Consider the following 27,629-nt stretch of genomic DNA (forward strand, 5'->3'; position numbering starts at 1 on the left):
TAATATTTTTCTTCCTGTATCTAGGTAACTTAAGGTACTTATTATTTGGGAAGATTTTCGACTGTTTCCGTGACTGGTTTAATGATTTTCATCATAAAACCCATGCGTGAGAGAGCGTATTTGCTTTTCCTTTTAAAATCCATCAACTTCTAAAAGAATTCCATGAATGAAAATAAATTTCCATTTTTTAAATTTTTCATCCATATTTGTCTACATTAATTTTAGGTAAAAATGTCGCAAAGCAATAGGTACAAATAAATAAGATTAATTAAAAATGACACATTTTTTGTCTTGTTTGTCATTATTGACAACTTTGGATTTTTTTTTCATTTTGGCTTTTTTGTTATTTCTGTACAATTTCTGTAATTTTTTCCTTTTTGGATATTTTATTATTTTCCATTTTGTAGTTATTTATTTCATCTTTGATTGAATTACCACACTGACTAATAACTTAAAACTACGAAATTCTGCTTAAACCAAATTTAAAACGACGTTTGCACATATTAAAATTAAACAAATGATACACTAAATTAAAAGGTTCAAACCACTTGTCAATAAGATGCACCCAACATTCAGACTCTACTCCAATCATGAGTTCTCATTATGTCAACGCCATTGGCATAACATGTGAGACCACCGGCATTAACATCCAGCGCAACCGCATTACGCAGTGATTTCTTTTTGTGACAGCGAGCCGAAGTGGTACGTTTGGTGGCCTACACACGAATGCCGTATCAGCGCTCGCAAGCAGCCCAACTGTACTACACGAGATAGCTTGCAGCGGAGGCGTACATAGGTATAGTGATAGCAGGTTCAACCTACAGTGTGTGTGCCTCAAGTTTATGATATCACCACATCTCCCTTTTTCTATAAGCTATTTTTTTATTGTCATAGTGGTTTAGTTCGAAGGTATTATTATGTCATGCATTAGGATATTTTCATTCATGACATGGCATACATTTCATGATTGTATTCTGTTTGCTCATTCAGTTCCGTATTGTTAAAATTCGAGTGTTGAACCAAATTAGAAACCATCTAAACTCTCGAAGGACTAAACTGATTCTTCCAAACGCTTACAATGGTAATGTGAAACATCTTTATTTTAAAACCAATTACGAATGAGTAATGCATCACCATAAATATCTCTTTTTTTTATGAAGAAACTTTCGATCAATGATCAACTCACTCATCTCTCTTCCTTTTCTTTTTATTTAAGCAAAACCACCGAGCTAGTAAGACGCCTCTGTAAAGTTTAGTTTTTTTATCATGTATCCAAACTTTCTTTTTCCAGTACTTTGTTAACGTTAACGTTTCCATTTAAAAAAAAACTGTGGCCTGTTTCAAGATGTATTTATGAGTTTTATATTAATTACCAATATTATTTCTTGTATCTAAATTACCAATCAAAATATACAATGATACAATTTACTTAAACTGATACTGATGATTCCAGTCAACTTTACTCAAAACTGTTTCTGAGTAAACTTTCCATTTTCGCTCAAAACCAGTTCCATCCTGTTTCATTTTACTCAAAACTTTTCTGAGCAACTTGTTTATTAGTTTCATCCAACACTATTTCTGAATAAACATAAACATTATTATTTTACTCAAAGCCGTTTCTGAGAAGTGTTGTTTTTTCTTAATAGATACTTTGAACACAACTGATGAACAATATTCCAAAGGACGGAAACTGCTGTCAAATTACTTGTAAATGCATCATGTTGTACACGAACGTCAGTGTGGTTTCCGAAATTAAAGCCTTCGCCTCAACATAGGGGAGCGGATCTGTTGTTTTCATCCTGAAGATTGAGGATCAGTTTTATATGATCATGATGAAAATTCTGCACTGTTATCCATCTTTTTTTTTTAATTTGAATGACATTTTCGAGCCATAAAAATTGTTTTACGGAACATCAAAGTACGCCCTGGTTGAAATTATTGGAATGAGCACGCCATGTAACCCGTAATCGCCTTTCACTCTTTATTTTTTTAATTATTTTTTTCAGATTTCATGACTGGAAACATTGGTACTAATATAATTATTTTCTTTAGACCTTTGCAATATTCAGCTAATATAATATTTTGTCAAACTGATTTTATCTAACGGCTTACAATTTTTAGGTTTTCTTCGATTTACGAGGGGGGAAAGTTAGGTTTCGAACATGTAGTCCAAGCATTTATCTTTCACAGGAACATTGGTTTTCCTCGGGCACAAAGTGAGTCTATTGGATTCGGTTTAGCGACAAGATCGACCCCACATGACAAAAAATGTAACAAATATCATGAAATCGATCTCTTCAAGAATATGTTATGGAAACAACTCTGAGGTGTCTTTTACGTTATTTAACAATCTTTGACTTTGATATATTCACTTCAATCTTTTAACGTCGGATTGAATCTGATTTAAGTTACCCACAAAGAGATGAGAAAAAAACTCATTAGGTCTCATTCCTGTTAAACTAATATCCAGCTAGTCATGAGAAATCTCAGTGAGATGATTTCATTGCAAATAAACTAATGAGCAATTAACCTAATTAATAATAGATTCGAAATACAACGAACTGTTATTAGCAGCTCACGTTTATGTTGCTGTGACAAGATCATCAGGTTTACAATAATAGTCTTGATTTGCGATTTATTTAAACTGTTTTAGTGGAGGTCTTCTACAGGTTTTCTAAATCATAACTTTCAGTATCAGTTGACGTAAAAACTGAATTTTCTTATGCTCTCAAAAAGTTTTCTTACCTAACTTAATTCTCAGTCAATTTCGAAAACTTCTGATCAAAATACCAAAAAATGTTCTCTGCTCTTTTCATTTTAATCAATACTCTGTTTGATTGAACTGTTGTTTGTTTCTCCTTTAAATCACTCAAAGCCATTTCTGAGCAATCTTCATTTGGTTGATTAACTCAAAACTCTTTTTAAGAAAACTTTCCAACCAATGCCAACACAATTCTTTTATTTTCTCCATGAACCGTCTGTTCTATGCATCAGTGGTTCCTTTTCTCTCAAAACTATTTCTGAGAAAACTCAAATCAACCATTTCACTCAAAACTTTTTCTGAGTAAACTATTAGTTTCCTGTTATTTCAACTGTTTCATCCATCACTTATCATACATCCACAGGAACTTTTTTTTCTTAAGAAGAAAAGCAACAAATGCATGTTATCATTTTGGCTATGGTTTATATATTAAAATACCGCTACAGAAAACGTTGACACAACATATTGAGCGCAGCATGGAGCAAAACAAGCGAACACATCAGAATAGATAGCTCCATACGATACAGAGGAATTTTCCGTTGGAAAATGGATTAAACTTCACAACATGGTGAGATTGAATGCTGAATGGTTTAGTTCTCCAACCTTTAAAGCGTTAAACTGACACATAAACATTTTGAGACATACTAAAACTTTGAAAAGTTTTCAATTTTCAATGATTATGTGATCTTTTCCATGAAAACTAATTGAAAGAGATTAATATCACAAAGTTTTTTTTTTAACTTTACATCTTGTTACAATTGTTGTTAACAAGTTTTAGGTACAGAACTGTACCAAAGACGTGATCAAATATCTACTACAGTTAAGATATTGGTTTTCAATACTTTAATAGAAATAAAATAAATAAATATTTTCTTCCGACCATTCACACTTATCGATCTGATTCCACTTTACTAAAACTATAGTGAGTCTTCGTTCACTACCGCCATAACATTTTTCTCTATTACATTTCGTTCTTCCATCAAACAGTTAATCCGTGCAATTCTGTGTCCATTTTTTTTACCAATGACACTCCATAACATTGCACAATTATTATAAAAATCAATGAACTGTAATATTCAACCTTTTAATTTTGCGGAATTACTTATGACTAATTTTATAACCTCTAGAAAATTAAGCTGTCATCATCGCGTTGGAGAACGAAAAATACTTCGACATTACTCTCGTCGATTCTGAAATTTATATATGACAATATTCGATTCATTGATTACCATTTTCAAAACATATATCATTTTTAAATTCCAAATGATAAAACTGAAATTATTCAAACAAATAAAAACATTGCGCTCGATGGCTTTCGGTAAACGACAACCTTTTCTTTCAAATTTCACTTAAACCGTTTTTAAGTAACCTTTATTTCTGAAATACATATTGTCCGTTGTGTTGTTTGATGGATTTCGTTCAATGTTTTAAAATCGCTAATATTCGCACAAAGCTTACCTTAATTCAGTTAGTGCGTAGAAAATTTGACAGGTCGCACAAATGTCGCAGTCCAAGTTTTAAAGTTCACAGTTCTCATTTGCCCATACCTTCAAATTGATTTAAAGCGTCTTTTAGTACATAGAGCTTCCAGTTCGCTTTTCTCTCTATAACCCGCTTAAGGTTAAATTGCATGTCTTTTTTTTTACTCAAAACAACTTCTGAGCAAACTTTTTTTTTTTCAGCGTTGCTAAGAACCATTTCTTAGCAATCAAATTCAATCATCTCGAGCCTCTCTTTAAATATGTTCTTTAACACTTCTGAAGTCTCCACAATCCATGACTTTGCATCTAAAGTTTTCAATGCTTCAAGAAATCAAGGTTCAATTTCCCATTAATGCTCATGATCTTTAGGATACCTGCCATGAGTATCAGATATAACAATCTGATGAAAATGAAGATTTTTAGACATTTTTTTTTAGTACATCGTTTTTCTTCTGCAGCTACATATCTGCAAGCATCGTTATCAATTCATTTAATGACACCAACCTTAAACTTACCAAAAACTGATAGTTTTGTTTGTCGACCTCACTTCAACCATTTCATTCTTTATACAAAGCAAATAAAATCACGTCAATTAACATCAATGCAATTTATATTCTTCATAGCCAACCTAGAACCCTTCTCCTTTCGTCGAAGGTACTGTTTATCTATTTCTCAGACATTTGGTTCAGCTACACCTTCCAATAAACTAGAATCATTGAAATCACCAAACCTTAATTCCTCAATCTATCGCGTTTCTTTTGAGTTTCACGACATACTTTCCCTTTATCGAAATTTTCGAACAAAATCGTTCAATAACAAAATTTTAATATATAATTCTCCTCAATGCGAAGAATAATGCCATTTTTCCAGAAACATGCACTCCACTGTATGTGCGTATCGTCATCAGTCGCAATCAAATAAAAACAAGAAAACAACGACCTAGGTAGCGTAGAGCTTCTTCTTCCACTATTTTGGCCGGCACCTTTACTGGAAAGATATAAAGCCCATGCTAATCGAGCGCCCTCAACTACGTATGTGAACACAATAATGGAAAATGGCTTATCGCCGCTACTTCAATAGCTGTCTCTCTCCTCTATACCGCAACACAGCCAGTGCATTGGTGGATTAGTATAATTCCAAGATCATACGACCATGCTGCGATAACTTACCGTTACCTACAACTATCTGCTACAAAAATGATGTGCCTATGGCTCACACGTTCCAATATTCAATTCAAAATGTACATACCTGATCCATAATTTCTTACAGAGACAAAATCCAACCTTTTGACAAAGGAGTTACCAATTTGCTTTGTCCACTTTTTTTTTATTTTATCCCCAACATAATCTTTTTTTTTTATTTTATTTCAAAATACCATCAGCATCACTGATACCCATTTTTTTCCACTGAAAACCTTTGAATTTTTTTCCACCTAATGGCACCATATTTTCTTAAATTTTCTCTATACTTTCTATAAACAATCGTGGAGATTTTTAGAAATCAATTATCCACAACTCCATTTCACTATTATGTCACTTTCAATCCAACCATTTTCATTTGCTTTTATGTGCGCTCTTAAAGCCAATCGATTGCAAATTTTCGTATATCCGTTTCTATTTCCACTCGCGCCAGCCCACTGTCGTAATGATTTTCTCGAGCACAAAATAAATTTCTTCCCGCACGCGTTCCATTTTTTTTTCGTCGCCACTTGTGACAGCGAGCCGAAGTGGTACGTTTGGTGGCCTACACACGAATGCCGTATCAGCGCTCGCAAGCAGCCCAACTGTACTACACGAGATAGCTTGCAGCGGAGGCGTACATAGGTATAGTGATAGCAGGTTCAACCTACAGTGTGCCTCAAGTTTATGATATCACCACACTTTTAAAACTGAAAAACTAAAAATATCGCTGATGGCATCGAATAAACGTTCAAACTGTCATACGAACCAAAAAAGGACTACAAATTTTCGTTTTTAATAAAATAATGAATTGTGAACATACTTAAATTAATAAAATGAAAAGGAAGCAAATACACAATAGAAAACTGTTCAAAAGGCGAAAAAGTAACAATCAGGTTACTGCTGACGGTTTTTCTATGTAATAAAAAATTGGCAGGGAAGTTTAACTAGGATTCAAGAAATCAAGATTGTGAACTGAAACTTGAAATAAATTCGCTTGAAAATATGTGAACTTGCTCAACTCAACTCAACAATTAACAAATTTTCGTAAAAATGAAGATTTAGTGATGTACCTTATCAATTCCAGCTGGTATTGTGTGCTTTAGATTTGAAAAATCGTGTTAAATTTTCTTCCAAACATTTCAAATAAATAAAGCATGGATCACTACAAATCTGGACGCACTATTTATTTTACCATAGTGCTCCTAGTAGTCGGATCTGGAATGTTTTGGCAGCACTTTGTAGAGGAATGTTTCTTCTACCAGTGCTGAAAATTTCATTACGATTCGTTTTGTTTCAAAAAAGTTACACGTGATGGAAGCCGCGAATTGAAAATAAATTTTGAACACCCACGTCAAAAACCCGACGTGGTCGGGTTATTGACGTTAAAAATTGTCAAATCAACCGTGTGGAGCGTTCTCAAACGTTTCCGTGAGATGCGTACTATAGATCGGCAGGTTCATACCAAGCGTTATAGTGGACCTAAGAATCAGAAACTGCATTTTAAGGTGTTGAGAACGATCAAGGAAAACACAGGGTAGTCGGACTATGACATTGCCAAGAAATTCAACGCCGACCGGTGCACCGTCAGCAGAATTCGTCTACGCGAAGGAATACGATCCTATCGGACCAGTAAGCAACCAAACCGGACATTGAAGCAGAATTAAGTAGCCAAAGGACGTGCCCGCAAGTTATACAAGAAGATTCCAACGAAGTTCGACGGATGCATCCTCATGGATGACGAAACGTACGTGAAGATGGATTTTGGGCAGCTTTCTGGCCAAAAATTATGTAAAGCCACTGCAGTGGTGCACTGCACTGGTCATGGTGATGTCCCCGGCAACTTCAAATTCGTTTTTGCTGATAAGTGTGCAAGAAAGTGTTTGATCTGGCAAGGTATTTGCAGCTGCGGACGAAACATTCCGGTTTTTGTGAAAAACAAGACCATGGACTCCGAAATTTACAAGGAGGAATGCCTGAAAAACTTTTTTTTTTCGTACATTAGATCTCACAAAGGACTAGCTAAGTTTTCGCCAGATTTGGCAAGCTGCCACTACAGCTAGGAGGTTCTACAGTGGTATTGGGCCAACGGGTGTATTTTGTCGAAAAAGACATCAACCCACCCAACTGCCCTCAATTCCGCCCTATCGAAAACTCAACCAAAAGTTCGAAAATTCATCAAAACAACATCGGAATAATTTTTTTTATTATTTTTCCTTTAAAGTGCAATAAAAACCCTACATTTCAAGTACAAAACATTTTTATTTCGTTTACATAGCTCCAAGATAGACCCGTTTTAATGCGTCCAGATTTGTAGTGATCCATGCTTTAATACACAAATTCGTTTTTTTTGTCTTTTTCAGTTTTTATTCGTAAAAAAATTTGTTATCATACAAGAATGACGATTAATTTGAATACTTCTCTATAAATATCCATGAAGCTTTACAAATGGTTAGTAAGTGATATTTTGAGTGCGGCCGGCAACGGAAGAAAACTTTTAAATAGGCGGTAAGATTCTCCATCGCGCTTTAAATTGCTAATAAAAAGTTTCTGCCATCATTTGGTGTTCCGGAGTCGCAGTCATCGATCAAGGAGGATATCCCGGATTTGCATGTTGAAAAGGTGAGACTGCACGAACACTTTAATCGCATAAAATAAACCAATTGAGATTCCTCCAGCTCCTAGACAGCTGATTGGAGGCGACGCGTATCAGTATCGACCGAGCCAGCCAGGCAGGGTTGCCGGTTTACCGGATACGACTGTAATATTATCAATGAAAGCTATGATACACGTGTGCCGTCCGAGATAACTCAAGTCGTTTACAAGGGTGTTGCGAATTGCAACTCCAACTGCATAGTGAAAAGATCGTATAAAATGTCGTCTGAAGTCAGTGTAAATCGGGTTTGACAGGAAGTCCACCATGTTTGTATATTTTGAAATGATTTTGCTTCCACGCGAGCTTCAAATGAGAGCAGAATGCATCCAGATGGCTAAAAATCAGATGGGAATTGAGTAATATTGACCAATGAGAGAACTGGAAAATATTGTCGCTGGACACGATTTGTAGGCTATGAGAGCAAAATCTTGCGCTCTCTTGTATTCTTCCGATAGGTACGAATAAGGTGTCGGATAGCGTCGAATTTTTGTAGTGTTCGTCACTTTAGAAAGAAATAAAATTCATTTACGTATGTTGCCTCCACTTTGTTAGGTAAATGGTGTTTTTCCAACTTCCATACGGTCATTCTTTAATGTATATGGAAAGTATATCAAAACAGCATAAGAATATAGCTACAAAAATGTTTGGTGGGTAAAAATGCAACTGGATTAGATATAATTATCTCGTCGAGATATGTTTGAGTTATCATTTTGATATGTTCTCCTGATCGGGTTCTCATTTATCCCCGTACAAAATGTATGAAAAAATAGAACCAAAAAGGTCAATAACTTTTCCTCGTTTAGTCCAAAACTACTTGTGGTCTAGTGAAAAATCGTTCCTAGGTGTAAAATCTCTACTTTAAATATATTTTAAAACTTTTACAGTGTTGCCAGAATTAATTATATTTTTCTAGTGAAAATTTTTACCTTTTTCTTAAATTTTTAATTTCAAGGCTTCGAGGGTCGCCTTAGAGTTATCCAATCAAAGTGAATTTTTGCACAGATTGTTATTTTCATAAAAGGAAGCGCCGATGTGGTCTAGTGGATAGGCTGGCGGCGCGAGTCTGGTTTTAGTATGCCAGGCGTACTGCGTTCGATTTCCGGTATCTGCAAGAAAACTTTTGGGTTCGAATCTCATTAGTGGCCGACAAGTAAGATGTGTTTTCTCATATAACTGACTATATAATAAAAATGTTTAGTCAGTTGCCAGCTGGCCAGGTATATACACGGATGCCGGAATACCTGCAAGTAAACTAGCCCACCTGATTGACTCGTTCTTCCAAAATAAACCTTCATCAACACAATACATTCACTCCATAACAGTTCATACGAAGCCATGGGGTCCGGGTATAGTGTACGCGTTGCATTTTGAGATTTGTTAAACTGAAATTCTAAAGAATGCACGTGAACACATACTTAGGCAGAAACTGCGGTGAATCCGTGCACACATGGTGGATAACCAACACATGGCCGTAGGAACGGGGGGGTTTTGGGGGTTAAACCCCCCCCATGAAGGTCCAAAGATGCCAAGTGAAATTTTTTTACTAAACATAAAATTTGAATTTTCTAATCAAATTTTGATGAATTACTTAATGATTCAAGAGTAACAATAGTGTAACAATCTTAACTCCAAAACCTCGGAATCTCATTCCAGGACCCCAATGCTACAACAGTTTTTCAAAAAATTTCTCACTTGTTGATAGTAATTGAGTCCCAAATATTGAATCCCAATAAAGTTAGACTAAGCTTACCAGATTTTCCGGTTTTGACCAGATTTTCTCACTCCATTCGCAAAATCAAACGAAAATTTCAATTGAGTCCTTAGAACACAAGTATCTTTTGTCCAAATCATTATTTTCAGCAAATTTTATCAAAAAAACATAAACGATTTTTTGGAAGCCTGATTCTTCTAATGATTCTGAATCCCCTGAGGTGTTTCGAAAAAAATAAAAACAGTTTTCCATTTGTTATTTTTAAATTTCAATAAAATAATTCCGAAATTTGCCCGGATACTTGATTCCAACATTGGTGTTGAATTTCAATCAAAAATGTGATTAATTTTTCCAATTCAAAACTCTGAATTTCGGAATATGAAAAAAAAATATTTAAAATTCAAACCACTTTTAAAATTTGGATCTGAAATTTTTATCCTAAATTTATGTGCAGAGTTGAAACATAAGAAAGTTTCATGAGTCCAGAATTTAAAAGTATGTAAAAATTTCGTCACACACAATTTTTTTTTAAATTTTCAAGTTCAATTATGAATAACCAATTGAAAAAAAATCTTATTGAAAACCATAAATTCAAATTCAAATAAATGATTTCTGGTCAAGGGTTCTGATACAAATTTCGCTTTTTGGTATCAAATTCATTGGATTTCTTATCCGGAATTTAGATTCAGGCTTAGAATTTGGGTTCAAAATGCAAAATTCAGACTTGGAACTGAAATACAAAGTTTGTTTTCAGATTAACCTCAAATTTAAGTTTCATGATCAATATTAAAATATCGTTGTAAAAATTTCATCAGGAGTTTAAATTGAAGGAGATCGCAGTTTCATAACTTTGATTCTTGATTTAAAATTAAAATTTTAAATTCATCAAAACAGATTAGAAACACAAATCTGGTGAAAATCACATATACAAAGTAAGATCTGAATTCATTTCAAAGAATTTGTTTTTTGAAAAATCTAGATTCTAATTTTGAAAACTTTTACTTTAGGATTTAAATCATTTTATATATTAAATGATAATTTTTTAACTTGTATTTTATCCTTATGTAAAAATTCAGCTGGAAATTTTATTTAAAAAATTTGTATATATTGCAAATTCTTCAAAATCAAAGGTTCTAACTAAGTCTTAAATTTTAATGTAGTTTACAAGAGCAGTAAATAAACCTTATTTGAACCGTAAACCTTATTTTTTACTTTTATTTCTAAATATTTGATACATTTTCACCCAATAATGTTAAAAATGGTTATGCTTATGGTTCAGAAGAATAAGCTTGCTTAAGTAAGTGAGTTAACAAAAATTTTTCTGGATGAAGGTTCAAAATCCTTTTTTTTGTTTCGATTCTCGATGCAGTTGGCGCACCAGTTATTGAAAAACCTATCTGGAACAACTGTGACCGATGTTTACTCTTGGGCTCGAACTCACGGATATCAGCTCAGGAGGCAACTGATTTACCAACTGAGCTAAATATATCACAAGTACCCATATTTTTGAAAACTTCTTGAACAAAATTGGGTACTCCTCGGACTTATTTTCAAAAATAAATAACTTTTAATGCTTAACAACTTTAACCTGAATAATGTGTACTTAGTTCATATATTTTTTTTTCACTTGTGTAGGCATTGTTGAGGCAAAAATGTTATTGGGAAAAAAAATTTCATCAAAACCCCCCCCATGAGCCGGTTCTTCCTACGGCCCTGAACCAACATACATACAGATTGTTATTTTTTAATAAAATCAATATTGGGTGAGAGAGCAGTGAAATTTTGGCTTTTTAAAACTTTAAAGGTAAGAACCACCGTATTTAATGTACCTGTCCATCCCGGGGATTCCCGGGAATCAAAGTTTCGATTAAAAAATCCCGGGAATTCCCAAACCCAAGAAATATTCAAAAATTCCAGAAAATTCAAACGATCTCATTTTCTAAAACTGGTTCAGATTGAGCAAGAAAAATGTTCGTTCTACTTTGATATATAAAATGAATTTTTTTTTTAACTTAAAACATTGAATCAACAAAAGTTTTTGATCATCCAAAAACCCATTGATGAAGAAAAATATTTACAGAAAAAACAGTCAATTTTGTGGGTCAATTTTGCACCATTATACTTTTTTCTGATTTGAGGTTTTTTTTTTAATAAAAATATTGATATAAAATTATTTTTGTTTCAACCGTCTACTTAATGAATTATGGAAGGAAAAAAAAATTGCCGTAGAAAATAACTTTCTTTACATCCAACTTAAATATGTATGTTGAATTTATTTATGACTTTCGGCGTAAATTGTAAACCTTCTGACAGTCCCTTTAGTTGGATAAATGCAAGCTTGAACTCTTGTTTTGGGTTTTCCATGATAAATGATCTGACTGTTAGATAGTATCACTTTTTATTTACTGAACTGTTGTTTTGAACTTTTTTAAGAAATTTTACCTTTTTCAACTGCCTTCGAACGAAAACTTTGCCCAAGCTTCCGCGAAGCAGGTAGCCGCAAATTTCAAATTCGAATCACGCCGATCGCCACCAAGACTTGTCACTCGACCAATCAATATTTCGCTTCCACGAACTGGGAGCCCGCAAAGGTTCGCACCAGAAGGGAGAGATGTGTTTGGCGTTTGGTGATCACAAACTCCGGCACCGGCGACCCAACTTGAGAATGGGTTTTTTGATTTGCGATTATGTATTTTTTTTCTTCCCTCTTCTCGTGCTCCTTCTCCTAGGTACGACTTACGGGAGCCATTCTACCAGTGTATGGCGACCGTGAACAACAGCACCCTTCTAAAAATCGCCACCGGCTATAAATCAGACACCGGGCCGGACGACGATTGAGACGACGACGACGTCGATGGCTAAGACGGTAGCTGAAAACCGGTGCTGGGTCGAAGACACCTCAAATCACTACTCTTCACGTTCACTTTTTTTTTTAGTTGATGTTGTTGTTTGTAAGCTCCAAAGGTTGCAGTTTTTTTGTGGCTCAACTTGAGCTCGATTGAAAAAACTGAGCCCTCGATCCTCAACGGATCGTGTTCTTGTTTCGGATGAAGCCAGAACAACTCACAGGTCAACACTTTTTTTACTCATAAAAAATCTAAAAACGGTGAATGTGAAAATGAAATTCCATCCAAACTAACGAAAGCTATTCCGTTTTTGGTAGCACTTTTTTTCAACTCTTATTCACCATTTAAACGAGAAGCTTCCATGACATATTTCCCGATTGAATCAAGTTTTTGGTACACGGGGGCTTCAGATTCATGTCAAACAGGAATGCAACTCGACGAATACACACATACAAAATCAAGCACGTACTGGAATAACCGGAACCAGAAAATTTTTGCTTTTCACCTTCGAGAGAACTTGTTTGTTGCGTTGGTTTTCCTTTTTACTTAATTTTGATGAAGCTGGACGCAATACGACTTTAGCTCGATGTGATGTCACTGGCACATATCCTTTCGACTTTCAGGCATCATTTAACAAACGGTTTCACTTAAACGAGTTTTCACTTTTAATTATAACAGTTCCAAAATGGTAACACAGTTTTTGGAAATTGTACGAATTAGGGTTTCGAACAATCGACCTTTCTTCAAATGTCCATTTGTTAGACACTTTAACATATTTGTTCAACACTAGTATTTGTTCAAAAAGCACTCCAAAAACATGAATATGTTCGCTAACAATCTGCAGAAGAAAAATAGATATATTTTTTAAAAACTGTCATCACTGACAATTACGGGTTTTATATGGTACTATTTGACCCGGTGATTTTCTACACCTTCCAAATTTTTTTGAAATTTGTGGTACCTAGTTATTTAACTTTTCATTTATTGGCACAGAATTTTTAATTCAATTTCAAAATCATTCAAATGCTTTTTCTTAAAAAAAATGCAACTTTTTTATTATGAAATCGTAATAATTTTTTTAAATACGTTTTTTAATCTTTTTTTATGATTCTTGATCTCTTTGCTTCATAAGTTTATAGCTTATGCCAATTTTGTTTTTCATTTATGTAATCTTCGCTGTCCCTTTTTAATGCGGAGAGGGTCTCAAACTATAATAGAAACATTTTTTGTAACAAAATAACATCACGGAACACTTATTTTACCTATTCGTTCTCGAATTATTATTCAAATTGTGAGAGTGACCCCTTCCCCACTCCTACATCCATAATGGAAGGAAGGGGGGTCTCGTAACATCAGACAAACACTTCTTGTCAACAAATAAGATCCCATGTCATATATGGCTCCATTCTCGATAAGTTCTCGAGTTATTCAAAAAATGTGTGACCCTCTCCCCAATTTATATCTCCCCTTGGCAAGAAAAGGGGGTCTCATCAACCATCGAAGAGATATTGCCCGTACACAAATATGCTCCCATGCAAATTTGGTTCCATTTTCTCGATTAGTTATCGAAATATTAAAATTTCCCACACATTTTCCCACTTTTTATCGTTTCACTGAACATTCTGTGTGTTCAAATACACTCAAATGCCAAATTATGTTGCATTTGTTCGATTGTATGATTGTTCCCATGTCATATTTGGTTCCATTTGTTAGATAAGTTCTTAGTTTATGAAAAACAAACATATGTGAGCTCCCGTCTTCCATAACTGTATCCCCAATTGAAGAAGAAAGAAGTCTCAAATAAGTAAATAACCCTTTTACGTATCCAAATGCTTTCCCACGCCAGAGTTGTTTCCATTTGCTCGATTAGTTCTCGAGTTATGCGAAAAATTGTAAAGAAGCCCCCTCTCTCCTTCCTATCACCCCATTGGAAGGAGGCAGTACATAGTACCAAATATTCACAGAAACATTCCTTGTGCTCAAATACTCTCCCAAGCCAAATTTCGTTTCATTAGCTGGGTAAGTTCCCGAGTGATGTAAAAAATTGTAAGGGAGCACCCTCCTCCTTTAAGATTTTTCGACTGGAAGAACGGAGGGTTCTCAAAATATCATAGAAACATTTCTTTTTATACCTTCTCACGCCAAATTCGGTTCCATTTGCTTGATTAGTTTTCCAGTAATGCTGAAAATTGTAAAGGCCGCTATTGAGCCAACCCTTCTCTGATACCTGACTCGTTAGCAGCGCACGCGTTTTTTTCGTCCGTGAAAAAATTCATAAATTTATTAATTTAAAAGTGGAAATTATGCTGAAATTTGAATCAGTAACTTTAACCGGATATCCCAAGAATGTGTCTGATGTGATATTTATAGGTATTTTAATTGGTTTTTCGCGCTCTGGTTTTTTTTTTCATCGACATAGGGAACGATTCGCCAGATATTGTATCCTTCATCTGGAATTCTAGTGCATCGTATATATCTTACTTAATGTGCATACACACATGTATGTATGTAAAAAGAAATGGAAGAATGAACCTTTTGAAGAAAATATAGTGTTTCGAACCAAGAGCCGTTGTATCTATTCGAAAAATTCATGATATTTACGGCTTATGTTCTGTCTTTCTTTGATACCTCATATTTTTCTAAAACTTCCACCTTCGAAAATTTGATTATTTTCAGGTAGAAACATGTACCAAGACGAATTCATAACATTAGTATTGATTTCAAAATTTACAAATTTAAAATCCGCGGAAAATATTAGCATTTGCTTTTTGATGTTTAAGTCAGAACATTTTTGAATCAACTATCACTTTTAATTTTGAGTTTCTGGGTAAAATAAACTCAATTTTCATCCAAATGAGAAAGAGTATTCAAGGACCGTCATCTAGGAGCTCACTATTTTCTAGCATTTGAACTCCCAACTACCTTATCATGGAAACGTATGGTGTCGGACAATAGAATAGGACCGCTCTAATGCAAAATATTCAAATCACCTTTAAACTGCCAATTCAAATATAATAACATGCGACACCTAGCGGCAAGCACTAATTGTAGTATGCCAACTTTGTATACTGCATGTTTGTTGCAATCAAAGCAACCCGTTTGTTCTACTCGACCAGAAAGCCGTCAGAGGGTGAAAAAAGTCGCGTCATAAAATAAGACCAGCTCATCGGTTCGGCTGTTCCGGCATTTTTAGCGCTCTAGATTTGAAGAAAAGGTGTTGTTTTCGGTGTTGTTTGTCCATTTTCGTGTCCTGGTAAGTATTTCCCATAAAATTAACCATGTAAATCATGAAAACAAACAAAAAATAAAGATTTCCTTCCTCCTACTCTGTTTTCAGCGAAAAAGCGTTGGGTCGGGCACAGCACTGCACGGAGGTCCAGCGAGTGATCATCCGGAATCTGTACAAGGCTGGCAAAAGCCAACGCTAGATTTCCGAAGGTCGAAAACTTTCGTTTTCAACGCGCCTCACAGCACCGGCAAACGGGAACTGACCGGCCGCCCCCGCAAAACGACGCCGAAGGACGATTCGGCAATCAAGCGGGCCTCGCAAAAGGACCCTTTCAAAGCGTCCAAGCAGATCAGAGACGAGCTGAACTTATCTGTGAGTTCCCGGACGGTTCAGCGACGGTTGGCGGAGAAGGGACTAGGTGGAAAAAGTCCCCGGAAGGTGCCGATGCTGACGCCGGAGCACTTGAAGGCACGGCTGCGAACGACCACTTCGATTGGGTCGGTCCGGAAAAGGAGAAACTATGGAGAAATGTGCTGTGGTCGGATGAGACCAAAGTGAACCTCATCGGCTCGGACGGAAAGAGTTGGGTCCATCGCCCACTCGGCTATGCGTATATGCCCCAGTATACAAATAAAACATTCAAACATGGATGAGGTAGCATCATGGTGTTGGGGTGCTTTTCTTGGTACGGGGTGGGTCCCTTGTACTGGATCGACCGGATTATGGACCAGCATCTCTACGCCCAGATATTTCGGGAAGTATTGCTGCCACACGCCGAGTGGGAGATGCCCCTAAAGTGGCAGTTCCAGCAGGACAACGACCCCAAACGTACCGCTAAAACGGTTAAAAAGTGGTTCCAGGATAATAAGGTAGACGTTATGGAGTGGCAAGCACAGTCCCCTGATCTCAATCCCATAGAGAACCTATGGGAAATAGTTGAACGTAAGGTGTACACCGAAAAATCAAAAAACAAGCAGCAGCTGTTGGAGAGAATCCAGGCGGTGTGGTACGCTATCCCGGTGAGAATGTTCCAAAATCTGGTGGAGTCGATGCCGAACCGGGTGCGAGAAGTGATGATTTATAAGGATTATACCACCAAGTACTAACCCTGCAAATCGATCACGGTATGAATTTCCTTTTTTTAAATTTTTTTTACCATGAATTCTAAAGCGGTCCTATTTTATGTCGCGTTATTTTAGTCAGTAAGTATGCTTAAAACGCATTTTTAAATAAAGGGCAATTGTTTTAACTACGGATGATTTTAATTTCTTCGAAGAATGGAATTTACAGTTTGTAAATGGTTAGATGCACCTTAATAGAATTTTTTTTCTCAAAGTTTTCTCACTTTCTGTTTTGGATTGAGCTGTGGTCCTATTCTATTGTCCGACACTGTAGGTCATAAGTTCCAGGGCATTGAGAGGAGTCATGTCCTTAGATACAAAATTGACCACCTTGGGTCCAGATATCTGCAAGGCATTATTTGAATAGCGGATCGATCGAAAATAGGTCGAAATGTAGCGGAAGTCTGCTTTAAGCTTAGTTGGGCATTTTAACTGAGCCACAAATGCAGATCCAGACACGGATAACTTCAACAGATTTTTTTTACGATCGTTTCAGGCTTTGCTCAGAACTACAAACTTTCGACACCATTAAAACGATACAAAGCTAACAAAAACATTCCAACTATTAAGACGATTTCATACTAATTTAATTTTTTTTCAAACGGTTCAGCAGTTGCGCAGCTGGAGCCAAAACTTCAAACCAGATTTTAGAAAATTGATTTTTTGATAGAAAAAAAAGAATAAATCACAAATGCTGGGTGTACGTATTACAAGTTCGAAAAAATCTTATTTAAATTTTATTTTATCATAAAATAAATGAAATATCTTTGAAAATTGAAAAAGCACGGAACAAAATTTATGGTTTCCATTTTGTATAGAATTCCCCCCGAAGAATAAAAATTTCACTTAAATATGTCAACACACGCTTGTGCTCAGGATCACATCTATTGTGACTGTATTTATTTTTCATTTCAATACTCAGAGCAGGGTTGCGAACATTGTTTATCAAAAATCAGAGACTGGTGAAAAAAAAATCAGGATACGTCTAGTTAACGGAAATTTCGCTCAAAGTGATGACCTTTTTTTTTTTTGAATGTCGCTCCACATTTTCACTTCAGCAATGGTACACCCAAAATTCAGCCTCTGTGCCAATGGCGTGTAGTCAATTTCATAGCATCATTGGTACAAGAAGATAACGCGACCGGCACTGATTCGATTTGCGCCCACCGGCATTAACCTCCCAGCGCAACCGAATTGCGTATGTCTGAATGAAACAAAATAAAAACGTTTTCGCGTCCCTCCCCATCGCATCACAAGCCGAAGAAGGATGGAAATAAATACCGGCCAACACCAGGCAGCCAGCGAACCGAGCACTGTGCGTGTGAATGTAGCAAAAGCAACAACAAAAACATCCTTCTAATTCAATCAACCGGCAAACACGGCTAAGCTGTGCGTGTGTATGTAGCAAAAGCAACAACAAAAACATTCCTTCAATTCACAGGCAAACAACACCGGCCAAGCTGCCCGGCTTTAGCAGCTGTGTATATGTAGCGTGTGTATGTAATAGCAGGCAGTAAGCAAAGCACAGTTCTCATTCAATGGGTTTCCCGTTCCTTCACTCCCGTTCCCTTTCCCAATTCCATCGCAAGACAAAGGAATGCATTGAAAGGAGGCCAAACGCCGGGAAGCCGCCGTTGTACGTTTTTTGTGATTGATCGGTAACAGAAACCCTATGACAAATATACCTCGTCCTGCATGAAGCTCGAATAGTACACTGGTTAGAATGTCGGACTGGCAAGACGATACAATTGGTGATGTGAGTTCGATTCTCACTACAGCGCTGTGGTTTAAATTTTTATTTTCTTGTTTCTGGGATGAATTATCCAATAGGAAGGAAATCCCATAAAATGTTTTTCTTGTTTCGCTTGAATGTAGTGGTCATCATTTTGGTTGGGAGCCGAGTCCTTATGCCAGTTACGGTTTTTCAAACATACCGTCTTCGGCACAGTGCACATTTCAGAGCATTATCGGCACAGAGATTTGCTAAAAAGGCATTGGATTTTTGCAACCTCTTCTATGGGTGTATCTAATGCGGTTCTTTAATACACATTTTTCATCGCATTCACAAACATCAGGCAAAATCAGGTTCATTTTCATAAACTAGGGAAACCCAATTGTCAGTTGTCAGTCTGAACCGCGAAAAATCAGGCAAATCCTGAGAAATCAGGCACTTTGCCATCTCTGACTCAGAGTTCCAAAAAACGGTTGATAAATAAACTCACCATTAACTGCACGACTTCAAGTTGTTTTGCAACGTCCCAAAAAAGTTGCGGATCCTCCCAATGTTGTACAAAATAGATTCGAGCGACGCCATTTATTCAAACTTTCAAAAAATCGACAATTGAAAAAATACAGTGCCAATAATACATTTAAAACTATCTCTATGCAACATTTCATGAAAAAAAACATTTAAAAGGTTATTTTCTAAGCATAAGCATTTTGCTTGCCAATATCGTATTTTGTTCGTAAAATAGATAGAATCGAAATGGTCAGATAACCCATACTTATTATAATAAAAAATATTTCCAGCTTTGAGCTTAAATCTGCCGGAAACGGAGACATTTGCTGAAGGAATCCGAAATCGATTCTCACGAACATTTATATAGGTATAAAGTTCTTAGGAAACTCGAAATGCTGATCACTGATATCAGCAATAGCTTCTGAAATTTAGAGAACGTTTGAATAACATTTCTTTAAGATGTTTCTGCTAATTTTGAACATTATTTTTTCTTAACCCTTCGTTCCATAAAGTATGAAATTTGCAACAGTTTTTGTATGAAAATAGTTAAAAGATCAAATTAAAAAATAATCTTGATAGGTTATATACAATTTGTATTTAGAACTAAAAATAATAATAGAAAAAAAAATGAAATGAGGCGTAAATACTTTCAATTTAAGGCTATTTTTGCTATTTTAGGCAGTTCAATTCACTGAGCACATTGGACTGTACGCGAAAAAAAAGATACACTTTCTTTTATGTATATTTTTTTATTTTATGAATGAAAAATTGATGAAATGTGAAATCTGTCAAAGGTTTTCAGAAAAAATGCTTCGACTGAAATCATCGCTTAGCGCGAATAGAACGATGTCAAATTCAACCGAAAAAAAATGCATGCCATATTTAGCACTCCGTAATAAATTTAAAACCTTTTTTTTCTTGTGGAACAGCTATGGCTTTTTTTTGTTTCGATTATAGTCGTTTTAACATATTTATGTCTTTCGCGACTTATATCAACGATACAGTTGGCGGACAGTCATTGAAAAACTTATCCAGTACAACTGTGATCGATGTTTACTCTTGTGCTCAAATTCACGGACATCGGCTCAGGAAACAACCGACTTGCCAACTGAGCTATATCACAAGCCCAACAAGGAACAGGCTAAATTTTCAACGAAAAACTAGATGCCGTTGATATGCTTGGCATTCGCTTGAAAATACGTCTCCTCGTCCAGTTTGCAGCATTTTCAAGCGCGGGATTTGGCCACCGCATTTTTTTTCATCGATGCAACTTGTCAACCTTATAGTTCACCACTACGTCTGCAGGGTAACCTATCTCTAAAGCCACTGGAAATATTATCGCAAAATGTATTTTAAAACCATGTTTACTGAAAAATTCATAAATTTTTAGCTATACAGTCAAAGGAAAGTGTTGCGTGTTGTTTCGAGTACAGTCCTTACTATAGTAAAAAAGAGATCGTCTTTTTTTCAGTATTGAACAAACCGTTTGAAAATAGCCTAAGTTGGCGTTACAATTCTTCGGTAAAAACCACCTCAAAACACAATCGAAACTTTAATCGAATAATTCACTCCAGAGTATGGCAACACAGTTCCACTGCTGATTTGTTTTTTTCTTCAGACATATCACAATAGCCCGGCAACATCAATCCATCATCTTGGGTGACAACATTCTATCGTCACCTCCACTTAAAAGCTTTGAGATAAGAAGGAACGATTCTAAGAGTCGAACGAGAGACAATCGGCAAATAAATCTCACCTCACTAATGAAGGGGGTCACAAGTCACAACACCACTAACTGAACTGAGCTGTCGACTTCAAAACGACTTCTTCACAGCTCTGAACCAATCGATCGATGATCTAATACACCGGGCATGGTACTGAAGTCATCCAGTTAAGCTGGTAGCTTCATCATCATCAGCGGCCAAACAGCACTTATCCAAACAGAACCGCAGCAGACAGGTTCCACGAAATCCCTCGGGGTCAGGTTTATTGACTCTTCTGATCGTCGTTCTACGAGAAAATTCCAAAAGCTGGCGCGCGCGCGCTCCAAGAGGAATAAATCCGAAAACTAAAAAAATCCCGGGACCCCACTTTAACGAACCGACTCAACGCGATCGATCGACCTCCGAGTCCACACGGCAGAATGAAAACTGTCGGCCCGGGTCCAATTGGAAGTTTCATGAGCCGCAGCCCGGTTCCAAAACGATCCTAAAAGAAACCAGAATGATAGCAAAGACGACGATGAGAAGAGCATGAAGTTATGTTTACCTATCTCTTCCATTTATGGGGAGTTGGAGTAAAGTCTAAGTCTCTAAGCCACATTGGGTAGGTATACGTACTGATGATGGTGGAGTCCATAAAGAAAACCTCAAAGTTTTCGGTTGAGTTGAAAATTTTCTCTAAAGCTCCCTCTCTCAGCTTTTCTGACGAATTGCCGGACTTAAGTTTGACTGACTGACTGACTTAGTTCTTCAGGTGCGGTGAGAAAAATGGCGCGAGAGCCCGTTTAAAAATAGAAGCTAGAAAAGTTAAGCCTCAGTTTGTACGCTCTCGATGGCTTCGGAGGCTCTCTGTTGTGGTTTTGTGTTTTGGGAGTTGCAATTGGAGTCAAGCAGTTTGGGAGCAACTTTTTAAGACCCGAGAGCAGTTCAATCAAGAAAATTGATTGATTTGAGAGGCATCTTGGTGTTCAAAGAATTCGAAGTCATTTGATCGGATTTAGATTCGAGATCGAGAATTCAGATTTGAAGTCTCGATCCATAATTTGTATTGTAATTTTAGACTTCAGATTAAGACTCAGAATTCAGATTTATAATCAAGATTCAGGTTTTAGATTAAGATTTCGAATTCAGAATTCAGACTTAGAGTTAAGATTCATATTTCAATTTCAGAAAGAAAGTTCGTATTCGATTTTGAGTTCAAAACTGTGATACAAAATTCTTATTTAAATAATCTTTTTTTTAAGAAAATTAAATTTTTAAAAATTTAGTTTTCCTCAATTTTTACTGATAAATTGTCCCGTAAAAAAATTAACACCTCCTCCAACAAAATAACAAGATTGTGTGCTTCGGTTTTCGTCACTTTGAAAGATAGAAGAGGAGCAAAAAAAACTGTTTCCATCCAAAAGGGTGACACCATTTGTGTGCCCATTTGGGCAATCACCATTTTCAATGGATTGCAAAGTTGGTCCCCCAGAGATGCTGAATAATTGGCTGGGAATTGGACCCGAGTTGACAGATGATTTGAATCAATCATCGTCATCCGTGATGCTTTGGCTGCATCAGATGTTATGCTTATTTTTTTTCTCTCGATCTGCGCTGCCCTTTCTATGTTGCGATTTTGTTGGGAATATGTACTGTGGTAAGATGACTTAAATGTCGTGCCATTTTTTTTTTCTTCGAGATAATCAGATGCTCACGTGTTGAGTGTTGTAACGACATGGAAGATTGGTATAAGTTCAAGCATGTTTGTCAACAATAGGAAAAGCTTACACTAGAAAAGATATAAATTTACTTCATCTATTTACTCCTTAATTTTCCCATCATCTCAATCATTTGCCCTCTAATTTTTCGTAATTTTCTGAAAACATTTATAAACAGTACACGACGAAATAAAGTACATACCTATACGTGATTGCTATTAAAATTTTAAAATCCCTGTTCTTTTGTCAAATAAAAAATATAAACTCGAAATATTCTGATGGATTGTTGTATTTTTGATACACAAACGACTAACGAAAAAAATCTTGTCAACAAATTGCATATGTTCTTCACACTTAAGCATAGTTGTAGTGAAAGTCAGCCTTCGCATGGACAAAATAAAGTTCTTAATACCATTGAAAGATCGTTAAAGATATAAGATATATCTTTCCATTTCGAGAGAGTAAGAGGATTTAAATACTATCATTCTAAATCCAAAATCCAAAATTTCATTGTGTCCCAAATTTGTTAAAATCACGAGAACATTGGTCGAGTTGCATCGTATATAACGTTGATTTTGTACTTAAAATCTTTGGTTAACTCGGTGAAAATAAAATAAAAAAAAACAGCATTAACAACGACAATCGTAAAAATTGTAAACCGTCATTTGAGTGCGTTAAATCCAAATGTTCAATTGGTTTCGTTTTATCAGCTCTTGTTTTTCGGTTCAGTTTTGACAAAAAATAAAAATCCAAACTGAAACTGTCTTGGCAAAACTAAAAAAAAAATAAATTGAAGTTTTTATTAAATTATAAAACTATTCCAAACAGTGAGTTATTTTGACTTTTGAGAACCCTGTTTGGTTTAATACTCTTAAAGAAATTTAAAGCAATCTTTGTTATTTTCCAAAGCATCAAATTCAAAACATTTTTGTTAAGTTAAAATTTTCAAAATCAAAAATTCAAAAAACGCCAAAGCAAGAAACAATTTCGCACCAACTCGACACAGTACCTGACATAACCTCTCCTGAATTCAATGAAATATTGTGTGTATAGTCCTTACGTTATTAAAGCACATGGCATATTTACACGGAGAATAATCAGAAGGTAAAATTTTCCGAGTAACTGGGGTAATTTTTTTTTCACCCCTTTTCTTCTACCATTTCTCACCTAGCAAAAAGGTGAATTGTACCATTTTTTTCACCTATAAAAAAGTAAATTTTACCTTTTTGGGATTGACTGAGCAAAAAGGTACATTCTACCGGTTTTCCATTCACTGTCTAAAAGGGTTTTTTTTCGCTGTTCTGGTTAGTCTCCAAATTAAATGATACAAATTTATTGAAAATTATTTAAGAAAGACATTTTCATTAACTATGTGATTAATGTTTTGGGAATCTGAGTTTCAATAATGTTCTTCCTTCCGAAGATCCGTTTTTTTTCTTGAATGTTCCGGTTTGTCGGTTGAAAACACTTTTGAATCCTCCCGGACATCAACGCTGCCTTTTCCGTGTCCTTCCGTGTCCACCATGGCCGCTGAATCCTCCTACAATTAGCACATTCTACAGATTGGCACAGTAGGCCAATCTGTAATATATTTTTATGATGAGAACTAGCACCAGAAAATAAAATCTAATGCAAAACTAACCTTTCTGTTGCTATTTATTTCTGAAAGAAAAAACAACATAACCTCAATAAATGGGTTCCGAAAATAGTTGCCTTTATTTCGAGGTGAATTGTACCATTTTGTTCAGCGCAATCCAGATCAACTTCACCTCGCTACGAGGTAAGCTTTACCTCGAAAAGGTATAAAGTACCTTTTTTTGGATTTACCTTTTTTTCTAGGTGAATTCTACCTTCTTGGTATGCTTGATTCAGATAAACTTTACCTTGTTGTGAGGCTAGTTTCACCTCGGTGAGGTAAAAGTTACCTTTTTGGATTTCACAAACATTCACCTTTTTATCTCAGTTAATTTTACCTTTTTATTATTTTCCGTGTAGTTTTCCCAAAAAAGATCTAGACTATCATTTGAAAATGGTCAAGCTTTTATGGCCAATTTTTTATGAAAATTTTTAGTTCTGAAAAATTGCTACACAAATGTGGTCTACAGGAGAGTTTAAGAAAAATGGTTAAATTTTGAGAAAAAATCTTGAAAATTTTTTTTTAAAACCCTACGCTGAGAAACTGAGAAAAATGTATTTTAAGAAGTAAAACTCAACTTCTTAAAAAAACGCCATCTCAAAAATATGATGAAATTTTTTTCTAAGACGGGTAGTGCTTCTAATAGAATTTTATCATAATACACCCAAAACATTTGTTTTTCGTTTTTTATATAAAAAAAACATGAACAAGTTTTTGTTATAGAATCTTTTTAACCCTAAGAGTGCTCACTTTGCAATGTTCAGAAGAGTTGTAAACCACATTATTTACCACCACCAAAAACAAAAAAAAATTCGAATTTTGAGATGGCCATTTTTTTGTTTAAATAGACTTTAACTTTTTAGTTTGCATTTTTCCAGTGCTGGATTTCCAATTACTTTTACCATCAATTATTACAAGCGAAGCTTTCATTTCTTCGAAATCCGTTCAATCATTTCAACGCAATAGTTTTAAAATTAAAGGTTGGAAACCTACACTGAAAAGTAAATTACATGATTTTCAAAAATCATGCAAAATTTAAGTTAGGAGAATTTGTTTCCCTTAAATATGCACAAGTTGCAATGTATGGACGACTTGCAGGCCTCTAATTATTATCCGACTTAGAAAAAAAATCATCAAATTCAGAGATGACATTAATTGGGAAATTGAGTTTTAGTTTTGGAAATGCATTACTCTCACTGTAGGATTTAAAAAAACAATTTTTTTTTCTAGAATTAAATCATTTTTCATATTTATTAAATTTTTACCTGAAAAGTCTGGCCCGTTTCAAATGTTAGTCCAGATAATTTGTGAGAAAACTAAGTATGCCAAGTTGCTTTACTAGGCAGGATCTTTATGTATGTATGTATGTATGTATGTATGAGAACCCACCAGTGGCTGATAGGTCTTTCGACCCGAGGCGGTACGGGAAGTCTCGATCGCACAATCAAATATTATCCATGCTTAACTCACCAACAATGTTTGCAGCGCAAACGAGGGGTCCGTTACCACTGGTTTGGGATAGGTTTGACTCACCAAACTCACTTCCAACTGTTCGCATCAAATCAAGAATTCTGAAAAGGTACAAACGTATCCTTCTCATGATTCCAAATTTGCTGAGATACTCCGGCTGGCTTGAACCCACAATCCATTGTATATCAGTCTTTCGATCGTTTGATGACCTATCCAACCTCCCCAAAATCCCCTTAAACAGAGTTAAGCTATTTTACATTTTTTTTAATTTTACGATAAAAATAACAGAAGATAGCGAAGTCTTCTTTAAAAACTACTGTAATTTTTGTAATTTTTTGTAATTTTTGTTATTTTTATCAATTTTTGAAATTTTTATCAATATTTTCAATTTTAACAATTTTGTGAATTTGAACATTCTGTCATAATTGTAAATTTTATCATTTTTGTCAATTTAGTCAATTTTGCCAATTTTGTCAATTTTGTCAATTTTGTCAATTTTGTCAATTTTGTCAATTTTGTCAATTTTGTCAATTTTGTCAATTTTGTCAATTTTGTCAATTTTGTCAATTTTGTCAATTTTGTCAATTATGTCATTTTTATCATTTATGTCATTTATATAATTTGTCATTTATGTCATTTATGCCTTTTTGTCCTTTTTGTCCTTTTTGTCCTTTTTGTCCTTTTTGTCCTTTTTGTCCTTTTTGTCCTTTTTGTCCTTTTTGTCCTTTTTGTCCATTTTATCCTTTCTGTCCTTTTTGTCCTTTTTGCCACTTTTGTTATTTATGTCAATTTTGACATTTTTGTCATTTTTGTTATTGTTGTCATTTTTGCAATTTTTGTATTTTTTGTCATATCTGTCATTTTTGTCACATTTTGTACTTTTTGTAATTTTTGTCATTTTTGTCATTTTCTTTAAATTTTGACAATTCTGTGAATTTTGTGAATTTTGAACTTTCAGTCATATTTGTAAATATTGTCAATTTTGTCAATTCAATTATGACAATTTTGTCATTTGTCATTTTTGTCATTTTTGCCAATTTTGTCATTTTTGTAATTTTTGTAATTTTTGTCTTTTTTTGTCATTTTTTTCATTTTTGTTATTTTTGTCATTTTTTTTCATTTTTGTCATTTTTGTCATCTTCGTCATCTTCGTCAATTTTGTCATTTTTGTCATTTTTGTCATTTTTGTCATTTTTGTCATTTTTGTCATTTTTGTCATTTTTGTCATTTTTGTCATTTTTGTCATTTTTGTCATTTTTGTCATTTTTGTCATTTTTGTCATTTTTGTCATTTTTGTCATTTTTGTCATTTTTGTCATTTTTGTCATTTTTGTCATTTTTGTCATTTTTGTCATTTTTGTCATTTTTGTCATTTTTGTCATTTTTGTCATTTTTGTCATTTTTGTCATTTTTGTCATTTTTGTCATTTTTGTCATTTTTGTCATTTTTGTCATTTTTGTCATTTTTGTCATTTTTGTCATTTTTGTCATTTTTGTCATTTTTGTCATTTTTGTCATTTTTGTCATTTTTGTCATTTTTGTCATTTTTGTCATTTTTGTCATTTTTGTCATTTTTGTCATTTTTGTCATTTTTGTCATTTTTGTCATTTTTGTCATTTTTGTCATTTTTGTCATTTTTGTCATTTTTGTCATTTTTGTCATTTTTGTCATTTTTGTCATTTTTGTCATTTTTGTCATTTTTGTCATTTTTGTCATTTTTGTCATTTTTGTCATTTTTGTCATTTTTGTCATTTTTGTCATTTTTGTCATTTTTGTCATTTTTGTCATTTTTGTCATTTTTGTCATTTTTGTCATTTTTGTCATTTTTGTCATTTTTGTCATTTTTGTCATTTTTGTCATTTTTGTCATTTTTGTTATTTTT

The 27,629-nt window shown here is 34.8% G+C and overlaps 2 protein-coding genes across 4 annotated transcripts in view; both read right to left on the reverse strand.

Annotated features, from left to right (window-relative positions):
• The window catches only part of LOC129756800 (uncharacterized), a 72,808-nt gene extending 51,457 nt beyond the window's left edge, over positions 1–21,351 (reverse strand). The window contains exons 1-2 of the mRNA XM_055753827.1: positions 20,979–21,351; positions 12,230–13,471 (exon numbers count right to left, since the gene is read on the reverse strand). The gene's annotated coding sequence lies outside the window, so the exon portion shown is untranslated. The remainder of the gene's footprint in view (positions 1–12,229; positions 13,472–20,978) is intronic.
• The window catches only part of LOC129756785 (uncharacterized), a 252,514-nt gene that overhangs the window by 81,083 nt on the left and 143,802 nt on the right, over positions 1–27,629 (reverse strand). The gene's annotated exons all lie outside the window — the stretch shown is intronic.

The sequence above is a fragment of the Uranotaenia lowii genome, chromosome 1, assembly GCF_029784155.1.
Source record: "Uranotaenia lowii strain MFRU-FL chromosome 1, ASM2978415v1, whole genome shotgun sequence".
NCBI lineage: Eukaryota > Metazoa > Arthropoda > Insecta > Diptera > Culicidae > Uranotaenia > Uranotaenia lowii.